This window comes from Canis lupus, chromosome 8, assembly GCF_011100685.1.
Source record: "Canis lupus familiaris isolate Mischka breed German Shepherd chromosome 8, alternate assembly UU_Cfam_GSD_1.0, whole genome shotgun sequence".
Lineage (NCBI taxonomy): Eukaryota > Metazoa > Chordata > Mammalia > Carnivora > Canidae > Canis > Canis lupus.
Window position 1 is genome coordinate 69,093,357 of NC_049229.1, and position 13,166 is coordinate 69,106,522.

General features: G+C 46.3%; 1 protein-coding gene and 1 long non-coding RNA gene across 8 annotated transcripts in view; one reads left to right on the plus strand and one right to left on the minus strand.

Moving 5' to 3' along the window:
• The window catches only part of WDR25 (WD repeat domain 25), a 142,980-nt gene that overhangs the window by 39,886 nt on the left and 89,928 nt on the right, over positions 1-13,166 (plus strand). The gene's annotated exons all lie outside the window — the stretch shown is intronic.
• On the minus strand, positions 8,979-10,928 carry LOC119872927. The gene is made up of 2 exons (XR_005363786.1): positions 10,743-10,928; positions 8,979-9,125 (listed from the first exon to the last, which is right to left on the minus strand). It is a non-coding gene; the product is annotated as an uncharacterized LOC119872927 (long non-coding RNA).

Below are 13,166 nucleotides of genomic sequence, written 5' to 3' on the forward strand. Positions count from 1 at the left end.
CTCTATCCCTATTTTTACAGCCTTCAAAATAGTCATCTTCTTTCATGTGGTTGTACCACAATTTACTAAATTGCATCCCTATTGCTGAACATCGAGGTTTGTTCCAGCAGGTTTTTTATTGTTGTTTTATGGGCAAGACTTTAGTGATCATCTTTATGTACATAATATTTAGCTTCTGTGTAGTTATTTTCTTAGGATTCATTCCTAGGGCCAAGACTAAGAGCAACTTTTTTTTTTTTAATAAAAATTTTCTTACTATGGTAATAGTATTTAGAAAATAGAAAAAGGTAGGAAATGGAAAATCAAGATGGTCAGTTTCCCTTCGTGCCATGTTTACCAATGTGTCAGCCAGGAATGTGCTATGCTGCAAATAACAGGAGACCCACTGAGCACAGCTTAACAAGGTGGAGGCTGATGGTCTCCAGGGCTGGGCCTGGGTGAAGTCACGCTGGGAGACACCCTCGCTGTTTTCTTCCCTCTGCCCTCCCATCCCTGGGCATGTGCCCCTGCCCCCCACTTAGTCTTGTCCCTGGGCTGCTTCACTCTGCCTCTCCATGGCCTCTGCCACCTCTTCCCATTGGATGAGGCTTTTTATTTCTGCTTGCTTTTGGCCTCAGACAGTGTCTCATGCATTTGGGCCATTATAGTGAGATATTTACTTCTTTTTTTTCTGCCTGTCCTGATTTCCAACTGCCTATTTGTGACAAACCATTCGACCAAGGCTGAAATTTTAACAGCGCTAAGGCAGAGAAGAGAAGAGTGCACCCCAGGACTAGGAAGGAGCTCATCTTTCTTTCTAATGGGATTGTCGTCTTTCATCCTGTGTTTCTAGTCCTGCCAAGTCCCTTGGGTTAGAAAATTTCCTTTGCTCTCTGCTTGGTTCTCTTACATCGGGGGAGCGAACAGAGTCTCCCTGGAGCCTGTCAGTTCCTTTGATTAGTCTTGCAAGGGGAAGTCTATCAAGTGCCCGCCGGGTGTAGGGGGATTGTGAGTACAGGCATTGCCTTCAGGGAGCTCCCAGAAGAGTAGAGGAGACAGGCAGAAACACCATTACTGTTAGTCACATAAACCAAACCAAGCGGGCATAGAAACGAGTGATTTGTGACTTACTCTATTGCTACAGAAAATGAAAGGTAATAAAAGACTCCTGTGGACCCACCACCAGATTTAACAGTCACTAATATGCTGCCATATTCGTGTTAGGTCTCTCTGTTTTGTAAAGACTAAAATGTTGCAGATATAGCTAATACCCTGCCTCCCTCTTTCCCCAGGGGTGGCCACTCTACTGAGGTTGGGGGGTATGCTGACTACTGTGTTTATCCATAAACAGTATGTAACACTAGCTTTGTATTTTAAAGATTTATAGAAATGTTACCACACTCGATATCCATTTGTAATTTGTAAGACATGAAACATGCTTTTGCAGATTTTACACGCATACACATAAACAGGCGCACTCGTAGTGGCAGGCTGTGTGGTGTTCCACTGTGCAGATAAACTAGAGTTTATTCATTCTCCCACTGGTCGAAGGTTAAATTGTTCTTACTCTGTCTCTTGGAAACAATATGGCCACGTGTGTTCTGTTACCTACTGCCATATAATAAAGGCCCTCTGAACTTAGTAACTTCAAATAGTAATGTTTATTTTGTTTATGAACCTGCAGTTTGGTAAGAAGAGCTCATCTGCACTCTACTTGGTGTCATGTGGGGTGGCTTGAAGGCTGGAGCTGTTCACTCCCATAGCTGAGGGTGCTTCTGCATGTTAGCTGTGTCCCTAGCTAACACACACAGTGTCCCTAGCTGTGTCCCTGTGCTGTTGGCGGCAGCACTGCATGTGGTCTCTGCATGTCTTCTGGGCTTCCTCACAGCAGGGCAGCAAGAGAGTCAGGCCAGTATTGGATTGTCTTTGTGAGCTAGCCTCAGAAGGCAGGCAGCGTCCTGTTTGCTGTATTCTGTCACTAGAAGCAAGTGTCTAAGGCTGGTTCCCATTTAAGGTGAGGGGAATTGGGACCCACTTGTAACAGATAGGTGTCACAGAGGGTGCACAAGCTGTTTTAAAACCAACACCTTTAGGTGTGCCTCCTTGTATGCACCTGTGGGAGGTTCTCAGACCCCTCCAGGTTGACACCCTGGTGTCTAGGTGGCATGTGCCCCTTTTCACTGGACATGATGTGGCCAGGTTGCTATCCTGGACGTTTGTTCCGCTGACGCCAGCACAGTACTTGAGAATTCCATTTCTTCACACCTTCTCCTACACTTGCTGTTATGGATTTTGATTTTTGCCCCTCTGGTGGGTGTGAAATAGGATCTTGTTGTTTTAATTTGCCTGCCCACCGGTGAGGCCAAGCCCCACACCGCCTCCTGGGATGGTGTTGGATTCCCTTTCCCAGCTGGTTGCCCTTAAGAAGACAGAAACGTCAAAGTGCTGTTTTTTGGCTTATGATGTCAATTTTTCAAGAGAGAAGTGGTGAGTATCCCACAGAGTTTATTGCAAACTATTATGAAGACCTTGGAGTTACTATTGGTATGACTCACTTATGAAAAAAATATGATTTCAGTAACTGCAGGCTGTATCTGTAATGTGATGGATTTTCATTTAATCTCTCACCTCTCTGTAATTTGCCCAATTTAAAAATGCCCCGAAGCTTGCTTTCTCCTTGTCTGGGAGTCCTGTTCTTGCTATGTGTTATCACAATAATAGTAATAAGAGATGGTGCCAATATGTGTCTCACTTCGAGTTCTTGTTGTCTCCTTGGTCATTTAATTACTTCTGGTCCTGATTTCCCCCACTGTGGTCTCCTGCTAGAACAGTCTTTGTGGGAAGCTTCCAGGAAGAATGCCACCCTGAACTGACTTGCTGTGGGGGATCGGCAGGCCCTGGGTTAGGAGGCTTACCTGGACCCAAGGGCTGAACTGGGGTCCTCTCTGGGCCACATGGCACCCCATTGTTTAGTCACACCTTGTTTAAGCGACACCAAGAGGTCACAGAGGGCAGTCCATCACCTTCTGACCTGGCAACAAAGCCTCATACCTGGGAGAATTCAGGAAATATATACTGAACCAAATAATTCAGAATGTTTGGATATAATGATTAGTCTGACCTGCTGCCTCTTAAAAACATCTGGAGAAAGGCCGTGTCTGATCAAGAGTTTTAAAATGAATTCCTAAGCTTTCCTTGAAAAGTGAACTTTCTGGCTACTTTTAAATTTAATCAGGTTCTGTCTGAACACTCTGTGCGTGGCTTGCTAGAGAACATTATCTTCTCTGCCTCTCTGTGAAGGGGTGTTCGGCTTCTTATCTGTGTTTGGAACCAGAGCTTCTGCTGCGGAAATGAGGCCTCGTCTCCGTGCCGAGAGTCAGCTCAGACCCTCTCCAGACATTCTGGAAGCAGCCTCTGCATCCTAACCAGGGCCCTGGTGAACCATGTATGCTGCTAGCCAAATCTACTAGGTTGGGTGGGTGCAGTCTGTCCCCACGGTGTTGCTGGTACCTTGCAGTGGGGGCATAGGTCACTCCAGGAAGTGCAGGGGGAGCATCCATCCAGGCTGATGGCTGATTCTGGGGAGGCTGATGACCAATGTTGCATCACAGAACAGGGGGACAACCACTGTCGCCACTGCTCATCTCACTGGGCTCTCCCTTGTACCAACCAAAGTGGGTATAAGTGAGGAATTTGTTATCTCTTATTCTCAGGGGAGGAAAGCTTTAGGATGTGTTCATTTCCTCTCGTGCAAAGCTGCTAGGTCGGCCTGGGCAGGTTGGGTGAGGCCTCCTAGGCTGGCAGAGTGGGTGCCCCTGTGTCCAGGCACTGTGAAGGCCGTATCACTTACAGGGAGCCAAATTTCAGAGCCTATAGAGTTTTCACACCACATTCTAGGTGCCAGCAAAAGTCTTAACAGGGGCAGGGCATTAGCTCCATTTCTGTGACAAGTTTGTTCACGGCCTAACAGTTTGTATACTGTGTAAACAAACACTAGTGCCTGCTCTCTAATTAAACCTCAGACCTCATTTGCATATTGTTAGTCTGTAGGACATACTCTTTGCTGTTGGGGACCTACCCACTGACTCCAGGGCTTTTTTGTCTGATGACCCAGGTGTGACCTGCCTATGCTTAGCCAAGGGGCCTCAAACTTCTCTGGGGTCCTGAAGGCAAGGACCCTTCTAGCTGCTTGGTGTCTGGGCTGGAGGATCCTGGGCCTTGGGGGCCAGAGCTTGACTTCTGGGACCAACATTTCCTGGTCAGGGTCTTGGTTTCCTAGTCAGTGAGATTCAGGGGTTGGGCTGACCTTAGGACTCCTTCTGGCAGCAGCTGCCACTGTCACCGGGTAGGGAGCACTTGCTAGGGACCAGACTTTGCTGGGCATCTCACAGTCATACGTAGTAAGAGTTTATAATCATTCCATTGCACTGGTAGGGAAACTGAGGCCTGACAAGTTGATACTTTCCCCTGCGCATACGCTCCTTCTGTAGGCCCCTCATGGTGAATGATCCTGTTGCCTACTTGGTGACTCCTCCGCTACCACCCATCTGCCGTCATCCTGTCGGTTGTATAGCCTCTGGCCTCCCTCTAAAGTGCCCCTTGGGTCTGTCTCCTTTGGCCTTCACTGCTACCTCCCTGGTCCATGCTACCACCCTTTTGTACAGCAGTCTGAAAAATGTTCTTCCTTGCCTTGCACTTTTCCTCTAGGCAGCCCGAATCTGCGTGTCCCTTACTAACCTCACAGCCCACAGAGCTCAGGATCAAGCCTGCCCTCCTTGATGGGATGCTTGCCTGTTCTCCAGCCTGCTGCCCTCAGTGTGCACATCCAGGGGCCCCTATGGGCCTGAGCTGTGACTGGGCAGGGCTGTCACTTGTGCTAATCAGTGCCCAGCATGGGGGAGGCATGTTGTAGATACTAGGGAATAGCTGTTGGGTGAATATACAAATGTCCCATAGGGTGCACAGCTGAAAATGAGGGAAATGGTGATTTGGACTCACATCTGTTAGATTCTAAAACCTTGCTCTTTCTGCCCCATCCCACTGATTACTGAATTCTTGACAGGAAGAGACCCCCCAGACCAAAGCCTGATCTGTGTATTTCACAGTAAGCGTCCCTGGCAGCCTGGCTGGCCCGTGCATGAAACCCATTAGACGGTGCTATCGCATGTTGATGACGGTGGGGAAGGGCCCATGTCAGCACGCGCTCGGCAGGCTGTTATGAAGGCCTTGTCAAGTTTTTGTTTTGAAGGACTTCTCAGAAATGACAGGCTTCATTTCAGGGGTCTTTGTTAATCTAACAGTGTTTCCTGGCTGAAATGTGTGGACTGTTTACCAAAGCTCGTGCATGTAATGAGCTGGGGGCAGAATTAAAATTATTTCAGCTTTGTTTCAGACAAGAGTATGTAGCCTGAAAAGTCATCTGAGGGGAGGAGCCCCTAACACGAACCAGTGGATATCCAGGCAGGGTCACAGTTAGACCCTGAGACTTCCCAGGGCTCTGTGTCTGACATTTATGCCCTGAGCTGGATTTGCATAAGTTTGAAACGAGCATACGAGCATACGTTTATTCTTGGCACAGCGTTATCGTGTCTGTGCATTCTGCAGCTTCACATGGGGCAGTTTAAAGAATTAATAGATATGTCCTTTATTTCTCTCTCTGTGAGCCAATGCTTGGAATTAATTTTTTCTGGCCCACTAACTCTTGTGGTTAAAAGTACAAATTAAGCTTTCTGGGAGAATCCATCACAAAATTATTGAAAAGTCAGTGTGGAGAAGATAATGGGCTCTATATTGGGTTATGTCTATAGGGTTATTGTTTTCTGCAATTACACTTTTCTTTGTTTTTCTTTTTTCGTGCTTTGGGAAATCAACCCGAGAATGGGCTTCCAACTCGGAAGAGTTATTGGCTATTTTTCCCAAATGGGATTGCCCTTCTAGAGAACAGTGGGCATCTATTTGACAACAAGTTATAAATTTGTGCTCCAAGTTCTCTGAAGAAAGCATGAATCTCAGACAATGGCGCTGTGGCACTATATTTCAGGCGGGCGTGTAGAGCTGTCAGAAGTCCATACAGTCCTCAGGCGCCAGCTTGTACCCAGCCAGCATTTGTCAAGTGTTCTGCATGTACTTTGTGCAGGATTAGAAGGTAGATTACAGCAAACTTTCTGTTGCTTTTTACTCTGCAACTTCCTAGTGTCTAGAGCCTGTCATAGTGCATGGTCTGTCAGGCCCCAGGCCCCTGGAATGAGTGCCTGCCCCATGCCGCCTCATAGCATCTTTCCCATTAAAGGGGAAGAGCCCTCTACGCCCCATTTACCAGGGCCTACCAGGTGTCAGGTGTGGTGCCAGGCGGAAGAGCACACAGAACAAAGATGGGCCCCTGCCCCAGAGATGCTGCCTGGTGTGGCTGTTGCCCTGTCTTCCCTGCTCTCTGCTTCCCAGACCCTAGGAGAGCCTGCCAGCTGTGCCCATTGCCTGCTGTGCTTGTTTGTCTAGCAGCAGCTACTGCAGTGGTAGGCAGAGGGTCTTAAACACCAGTTGAGCATCCAGTGTCTTGCCTAAAACCCTCCAAAGGCTCCACTCTATTTCCAGAATGGAGCCCAGATCCCTCAGTGTGCCTCTGAAGCCTTCTGGGGCCCTCTTCTTCACCTCTCGTGCTTCGCCTGAGTAATTCCTCATAGTCCTTTTCCCAGGAAGCTCCCGCTCCAACCTCCCAGGCTGGGTCAAGTGCCCCCTCCCACTGGCCCCGTAATCTTCCCCTTTCACAGCACTTACTGTCACCTCGCAGACCGCATCCCATTTGTAAACCATGGCGTAGGGATGCATGGCTTTGCTTACTGCTGTATCCCCAGCGTGATCATAGTGAGCAACACGCAGTAGGTACTTTGTAAACATTTGTGGAGTGACACACAGTGCCCTGGAGGAAGGAGCTGTCTCTGTGGGGCCGGCCTCCCACTGTGGAGCAGGTGACGGCCTTGGCAGCTGACAGCGTGTTAACGGAGGTTGCTGAGGCACAAGCTGGAAGTGGCATGTGGTGAAGGATGTGCGTTGGGGTCCCAGTCATCACTTTCTTTATTAAACTGGTCCTATCACTTGACATCCTTCACCACTGAGGGAAAAATAGCCGGTTTCAATATATAAGTTCAGGGGTGTCTGGGCTGCTGCCGCCTGTGAGAAAAATGACTTCTGGCCAGAGCACTGGGCCGGGTGGGGCTGGCCAGGGTCCACACTAAAGAGCTTCTTCGCTGCCCACATCCCTTTGGAGGGACAGGGACCCTGATGTTGGGGAGGAGGCAAGAGGCTGCAGCGCTGGCCTCCTGATTCCCAGCTCCTTCCTCATCACTGCTGTTGCTCTGGGTAGGGAGAGGCCTGGGGGCTGGCATGAGTTACCTTGTAGGATGGCCAGTTGGTGCTTGTGGTGACTTTGCTGTTCCCTCACTCTGGTGGTCCTTTACCTGGAGCTGGAGACTGCTCCCTCTCTTTTCTCAGGGAGGCCTGGTCCCCTGGGGAATGCTTACTGAGGCCACTTTTCCCTTCCAAGAGAACATCTGTTGTGTGCTCTGACCAAAGCATAGCCGCTGGTGTGTGAGAGCTTGGCGTCCAAAACCCAGAGTGAGTGCATTGCCTTTGATGAGACTTGCAGCTGTGCTGTGGCCATCTTGGATCCCCAGACATGGGATGGGTGCAGGTGCCCTCTGCCTCCAGACAGCAAGGGTGGCCTGGGGGGCGGGCGGCCCCACGGGGCAGGAAGACCTGAGCTCAGGTACCTTCCCCACCGCTTCTTGTATGTCAAGGTGGATCAGTTTAACATCCAGGATCAGGTGGCCTGGGTGCTGGGCCTGGCTCTGCCACTCGCTGGCCTTGTGTCTGGGTCATCATCTCAGCCCCTTTAGGTCTCAGTTCCCCTGTCTGTAGATGGGGTGTTGCCTGAGCCTTGAGTGCTTAGCCCTGAGCTGGTCACTTGAGGGTGCTGACTGCCGGTCTGGCCTTGTTGCTTTTCCTTCTGAGATGCCCTACCTGGAGCTGCCCCTGTGAGGAGCCATCTCACTTCTTTAGTCAAATGGATATGTGTACATCTTTTTTTATCTGATACCTCTTTCAAAAGTACAGAACCTTGGTTTTTATTCTACTTTAAATGTAATTTTAATTTAGCTGCACATTCATTTTTAAAATCTCATATGTATTAATTTCATGATATTGGTTTGTTTTTCTTCTTACCTTTCACGAAGCAATATTCTGAGCTTTCTCTGGCGTCTCTGGCACTGGAGTCATCGTGGTCCCCCGGGCACTGTGAGTCATCTAATGTAGTTTTCCAGAGCGTGTCAGCTTCACTTCCGTCTCAGTCATTTCAGACCCGCGCTTCCTGAGTCAGTGTGTGGTGTGGCCACTGGAGACTTTGTACCTAGTGCGGGTGCTCATTTGTAAAATTTTGGAACATTTTGTTTTCTATTTTTGTTTTCTTCCCCCCGGCTTTGATCTGGGGCTACAGAACAGGACCCATCCTGACCCTCTGCCCCCAGCTGTCTGCTTCGTCAAAGGAGGTCCACCCCCCTTCTAGAACTCTGATCTTTATCTTGTTCCCAGCAGCTTTTCTCCATGGGGTCAGGGGGAGCTTTAGTTGGCAGGACAGCGCCCAGGCACCAGTTTGCCATGAGGGGAGGGGACACTTTATGTGCTTTCCACTTGGGATTGATGGGAGACCTGCCTTTCAGCAGATGAGTCAGACCTGGAGTGGAGGGAGAGAGAAGGAACCATCCCTTTTGGTCTCAGGGGCTCAAATGGTTCAGGATGTATGTCTCTCCTTCTTACAGGAGAATTCACTGTTGATCTGTCAAGATGCCTTTTATAAACAAGATCCTAGTGGCTTGAGGAGGCCTAGGCAGTCCTGCACATACAGCCTTTGAGAGCCTCAGAAAATCAAGGGTTCAATCCAGTAATGTGTATGAAATGCCATGTCCCAGTCTGCCTGGGCTGCTGTAACAAAACACAGACTAGGTGGCTTACATAACAGAAGTTTATTTTCTTGTGGTTCTGTGGATTGGAAGTCCAAGATCAAGGTCCCGGCAGGTGGCAGGAGCCTGGTGAAGTCTTTCCCCTTAGGGAACAGATGGCTCCCTTCCCACTGTATCTTCACATGGGCTTTTCTTCTGCATGGAGAGAGGGAGTGAGCAAGTGCTCTGGTATCTCTTACCGAGGACATTAATGTTAGTAGATCAAGGTCCCACCCTTATGACGTCATGTAACTTTAATTACTTTCTTAGAGGTCCCATCTGAATACAGCCACACTATGGGTTAAGCTTTCAGTATTTAAACTTGCGGGGCAGAGGTGGGGAGTTACAATTTAGTCCATAACACATGTAGTACATCACCTGACATTTGAATCTGAAAGATTTTAGGGTCCAGGAAAAGAAAATGGAATTGGCCCCAGACGTTCTAGCCAAATCCTAAAGACAAGGAGTCCTCAGGGAGCAGTGTGTATTCTCAGGAAGGCTCTGGCCAGCAGTGGGTGGCAGGCTGGAAATGAAATCCACCTTTGCCTCTCCATCGCCAGAACCCCTGGTCTCTGAGTCTCTGACCCTCTTCGGGGAAACAGAAGAACTGTGACATTTGGCTAAGGTGAGGTGAAGGTACAAATGGAGCCATATAGTGTGTAGCCCGGGTTCTTAATCTATTCATAATAATAATACTTGATTTTTGAGTAATTAGTTCCAAGAAATCAGGGAACCGGCTGGCACTAAGTAAGTGTTCTCTACATACATGTTGGCTTAATTAAAAGAATGGAGGATCCTGGTGGTGGGCAAAATGACTTCCTGCATTGGCAGCCTTGCAGCTTGGGACAGGCAGATTTGCTCTTCCCATTGGCAGATGAGGACACTGGCACACGGAAGGGATTTGTGGCTTGTTCCTGGTGACCCAGTGAGGAGCTTGTGCCCTGTGGGCTTGGAGAGGGATGTAGGGTGAGCCTCAGGAGGACCAAGGCTGGATGGACCTTCTGGATGGGGCTTACTCCTTGTTCCCCACACCTGGTGCCTGTGTCTTTCTGGTTAGTGGGGAGGGGCCCAGGAGGTGCCCGCTCTGGAGAGGCTCCCCAGCTTCAGCCTGTTTGGACAAACTGCTCAGGAGGGCCACCTTTCTGGCCTGTCTAGGGTCTCCAGGTAGTAAGGATTTCCTAAGTGAGTGAGTCAATGGAAGGAGACATTAACTACACTTATAGGTTTAAATCAATGCTATTTCAGCTCAGCTAGTTAACCTGTCACTCTCTCTGGCCCCTGACATTCATTCTCAGGTGCATTCTTATTTTATTAGTGTGGCTAATTCATGCATGACATTAAAATATTGACATGAATTGATTTGGTTATCTGTATCCTTGGAGCTTCAGTTAATAAAACAACTTTTGATAAGACTAGTGGTTTTAGAACATTTAGACTTAATTATATTTTCTAAAGGATTTTTCTAGAATCATGTAACTGCCTGGCAAGCTACTTCAATTCCCTAGTTAACTGAAAGAAATTGGTTTTTCATTTGGTTTTGCTTAATACAAATTAAAAGTAATATACATTTGATAAAAGGAGTTAAAGGATTATTTATTAAAGTCTCCCTCTTTATATATTAGGAAAAAAATCCCTAAGTGCTGAATTGATTCTGAGGGCGGTGTGCAGAGAATCTAACAGTCAGAGAGCTATTTGACCTGGAGAAATAGGCGTGCATTTCTGTTCATAACTTCTGCTGTGACCCTCCCTCAAGGATGAGTGCTATTCTCGTACCTGTGACTTCTGTGCAGTAGATATGTTACTCTTGCGCATCTCAATTCAGCAGCAGCTGGTGGTGAATTAGGACAGTGGTTGAAAGCAGAGAGCCGAGGAGAATTCAGGGGTTTATTCTCATCTTGCTTAGGTTAGAAGCCTAAGAAGTCTGCCAAAGATAGCAGTTAGAAAATAAAGAAGTGAAAAGAAAAGGAAACTATTTTGTAGAAATACTAACTTTAAAGAAGCTGTAATAAGGGCAGCCCCTGGTGGCGCAGCGGTTTAGTGCCGCCTGCAGCCCAGGGTGTGATCCTGGAGACCCAGGATCGAGTCCCACATCGGGCTCCTTGCATGGAGCCTGCTTCTCCCTCTGCCTGTGTCTCTGCCTCTCTCTCTCTGTGTGTCTCTCATGAATAAATAAATAAAATCTTAAAAAAAAAAAGAGGCTGTAATAAGTCAGTGGTTGTTGCCCCACTTATAAGACTCAGTTCCTCTCCGTTGTTAGTTTTAGAGAAAGCTTACTGTCACAATGCCAAAACTCTCTGAAAATTGTAGCCTGCCATAATGGACCTTGCAAATAATTCCATCAAATTTACCAGCCTACAAAAAACAAACAAACAAACAAACAAAAAACAAAAGCAAAAACAGAAACTTCACAAAAAACTTACCCAAAAAAGAAAACTACTTTCTTTTCTTTTCTTCTTTTTTAAAAAATTTTTGACATAATTTCGGATTTACAGAAAAGTTGTGAGAATAGTAGAAAGAATTTCCAGAAAACCTTTACCCAGATTCCCCAAAAGTTAATATTATCTTGTCTCATCTCTCCATATATAAAGAGGTGTAGAGGTACAGATATGTAGGTATATAGGTAAATGCATATTCATATACACACATACAATGTTTTTCCCGAACCATTTAAGAGTAGGTTGCAGACTGATGGCCCTTTACCTTAATACTTCAGTTGTATTTTCTAAAAACAAGGAATTGTTTGACGTAACCCAGAGGAATGATCAAAACCAGGAAAATAACACTGAAACAACATTATTGTCTAATCTACTATATGCACCGTATGGAGATTTTTTTCAACAGTGTCATAATTATGGCCTTTATAGCAAAAGAAAATACAAGATCATGCATTACCATCATTGTCCTGTCTTCTTTAGTTTAGAACACTTAAGTATGACATCCACATATTTGAAGAGTACAGGCCAGTTATTTTGTAAACGTCTTTCGTTTTGAGTTTGTCTGGCGCTTCCTCGTGATTAAATTCAGATTATAGACTTCCTGGCAGGAATGTCCCGGGGGTGATGTTGTGTCTTCTTGGGGCATCATATCAGGAGGCACATGCTGTCAATTGGTACTGTTGTTGGAGATGTTAATTTTGATTATTTGGTTAGGATGACATCTGCCAGGTTTCTCCAGCGTAGTTTCTGTTTTAGCTTTTGTAATTAAGAAGTATCACGTGGGGAGATGCTTTGACGTCTACCTAAATAACCTGCCTTTCCTCAAACTTTTATCCGGTAATTGTAGCTTTCATTTATGAGTCCTACTTGTATCAGTTCTTATGATGATAGTGGACAAATGGTGGTTTTTAATTCTATAATTTCTTCGTATTATAAAGAGGAGTCCTCCTTATCAGTCTGTTTACTAATTATGTATCACTGTGGATTCATGAACTCTTACTTTAATAAATTCTAATTTGATGTTATAATTTGACCAATAGAAGCTCCTTCAAGCTGGCTCCTGAGTCCACTTGAGATATCTCCATCATTCTTTGAACACATTCTTACTTTTTACACAGCAAGATGTTCCAGTTTTCATCTGCAGCTTAGATTCCTTTTAGTGGAGCTCTGATTCCTTTTAGTGGAGAGAGGCATTTAGAAACCAAGATTTGGGTATTATGTGTGCTTATTGCTACTGGGATGTCAGTCTTTCTCAGAAGACAGATCTGGGCAGGAGACGTGTATATACATACCCACATACACCCTCTATAGGGTTCTTTCTATTAAACCTGTGAGTTCATATGGATTTTTCATATTTCCATCCAGTACTGTGGGATTCATTCTGCCTTTTTTCATTTCCATATTTGTAACTCCCTTCTCCAGCAGTCTGAAACTTGGCTCCCATTTTTACAATGTATTTACATACTTGCTCAATCCTGGGATGTCAAAAAGTTGTTTCAGGATTGCTAACCTCTGCAAAACAGCTTACTAATTTGAATTGATTCTTGGAGTTCTTTTGCCTTTAGCTTGAAAGTGTATATAGTCCAAATGTGTTCAGATGTTCCTTGGCCTGGTTTTTTCTCTCGTTCCTCTTTCAGCATGGTTTCATTATTTGTTTGAAATACAGTTTGGTTCATTTGTTTTTCTTTGAATTCTATTTTAGGGTTCCCCCAATCTTGTAGACTTTTCCCTTTTACCCCTTCCCCGCTCCCCACCTTCTTCC